General features: G+C 43.8%; 1 non-coding gene across 1 annotated transcript; it reads left to right on the top strand.

The window, feature by feature from the left end:
• Positions 1-2051: 2051 nt before the first annotated feature.
• LOC148568584 (small nucleolar RNA R71) lies at positions 2052-2155 on the top strand. The gene has a single exon (XR_015881619.1). It is a non-coding gene; the product is annotated as a small nucleolar RNA R71 (small nucleolar RNA).
• The last annotated feature ends 289 nt before the right edge of the window (positions 2156-2444 follow it).

Below are 2444 nucleotides of genomic sequence, written 5' to 3'. Positions count from 1 at the left end.
TGGTTGTATCAATGATCTCCACATGTTCCAAGGAGAGGACTCTGTTAAAAGTGAAGACCTTAGGTAACTGAGATGGTACAGTGGGGAGATTAGGGGGGATATCTGGGAAGTAAGCTGAGATCACTTTATCTCCTGGAGAGAAGTCTTCCGTAGGGATCTTCTTGTTCCTCCACCCCCTTGGTACTTTCTTCTTTGTCCCTTTTGACGTTGCCTTGCTCTTTGTGGCTTCTTCTTCTAAGGAAATTTTGTTGTTGTCTTCACATGTTTCTGGTGGTTTAGGTTCTTCCAGCTTTTACTTGAGCTGTGACAGATGCTTATTTCCTTGTTCATCAACCAAGGGCTTTCCCAGTTGGGCTAGTTGTGCTTCAATGTTTGCTTCCTCTGTCAGCATCTCGTTACGATCTGTGCTTGGTTCTTTATTTTCTTGGTCAGCTTCTTGGGAGAGTTTGAAGACATTGAAGCTGAGTTGTTCATCATGGATCCTCAATATTAGCTCCCCTCGCTCCACATCTATGAGTGCTCTGGCTGTAGCTAGGAATGGTCTTCCCAATATGATTGGGTGAGTGTGACTCTCTTCCATGTCCAAGATGACAAAGTCTGTTGGGAGGTAGTATTTCCTAACCTTTAACAACACATTTTCCACCACCCCTATTGCTTGTTTTTGAGTTTTGTCAGCCAGCCTAATGACCACATCTGTGGACAATATCTCATTGATCTGCAGTCTCTTCACCAGGGCTAAGGGCATTAAGTTGATGCTTGCTCCCAAATCGCAGAGTGCTCTATCAAACATTGTTTCTCCTATGTCACAGGAGACATGAAAACTCCCTGGATCTTTTCTTTTCGTAGGCAACTGTGGTTGAATGAGGGCACTGCACCCCTTGTTCATCACTATAGTCTGGCCTCCCTTGAGTGAGCTTTTCCTAGGAAGCAGCTCCTTCATATACTTGATATATGCAGGCATTTGTTGGATAGTCTTGATGAACGGTATGTTCACATGCAAAGATGCAAACAAGTCAAGAAATCTTGAGTATATTCTCTTCTCCAGAGCACCATTGAGCAGTTGGGGAAAAGGTGCATAGAGTCTCAGCAGCTCCTGTTTTGATATTTCTGGTTCTTGGTATTCTTTTTCCTCCATCTCTGTTGAGGTATCTTCAGGTTGTTCTGACAGCTTGCTTGGCTTGTCCTCAGTCTCCTGATCACTTATAGTGACCATCTTGCAATCTTTCCATCTTACTTTCTTTGTTTCACCTCTCGGATTCTTCTCTGTGTCACTTGGGAATCCATCTGTAGGTTTGGGAATTTGCTCAGAGAGATATCCTTCCTGAGATTCCAACCTCTTGATTGTGTCTCCCTGGTTCTTGAAATTGGCTCGCACTTCTTCCTTGAACACCTTGTTGTCTTGGATATCCTTGCATATGCCTTCAAGTAGATTTTCAATCCTTGAGATTCTTTCATCAAATGATGATAGGTCAGGTTGAGGAGGGTTGTTCTGGCCTTGATATGAATGTGGAGAGGTGTTGTTATTGAGATGTTGATATGGTCTAGATGTGAAATTGTTTGGATTTGGGCGTCTTTGATCAAGGCTTTGGTCTTGTTGATTTCCCCACCCAAAGTTTGGGTGATTCCTCCATCCAGGATTGTAATTCTTGGAGTATGGATCATGGTTCTGCCTAGGTGAATTCCCAATGTAGTTGGCTTGCTCCTGACTACCCTCTGCTTCTTCATTCACTCCTTCTTGGGTTGTTGATGAAGTGGAGATTGCTGCTACTTGGTTCCTCTCCATCTTCTTGGTGAGGTTAGCCAGCTGCTAGGTAATGAGCTTGTTTTGGGCCAACAGAGCATCTACATTGTTTAGCTCCATTACTCCTCTTGTGTTCCCTCTTTCGGAAGCATAGAAGTAGTCGTTCTCTGCTACAATTTCAATGACATCTATAGCCTCCTCAATGGTTTTCTTCTTGTTCAAAGATCCTTCGGATGAATGGTCTACGGCCTTCTTTGACTCATAAGAGAGCCCTTCATAGAAAATGTGCAGCTGCACCCATTCGTTGAACATGTCAGGTGGACACCTCCTTGTCAGGTCTTTAAACCTCTCCCATGCTTCATATAGAGTCTCACCATCTTGTTGCCTGAAGGTTTAGACCTCAGCTCTCAGCCTATTGATTCTTTGAGGAGGGTAAAATCTTGCTAAGAATTTGTTCACCACGTCTTCCCAAGTTGTCAAGCTTTCCCTTGGGAAAGATTCCAGCCACTTGGCTGCCTTATCCCTGAGTGAGAATGGAAATAAAAGCAGTCTATAGGTGTCAGGATGAACACCATTAGACTTCACTGTGTCATATATTCTCAGGAAGGTGGTTAAATGTTGATTTGGGTCCTCTTGGACACTTCCTCCGAACGAACAGTTGTTCTGCACAAGGGTGATGAGCTGTGGCTTTAGTTCAAAATTG

The sequence above is a fragment of the Arachis ipaensis genome, chromosome B4, assembly GCF_059453495.1.
Source record: "Arachis ipaensis isolate K30076 ecotype BB chromosome B4, ASM5945349v1, whole genome shotgun sequence".
Lineage (NCBI taxonomy): Eukaryota > Viridiplantae > Streptophyta > Magnoliopsida > Fabales > Fabaceae > Arachis > Arachis ipaensis.
Note: the sequence above shows the minus strand (reverse complement) of the source record. Positions and strands in the feature narration are given on the sequence as shown.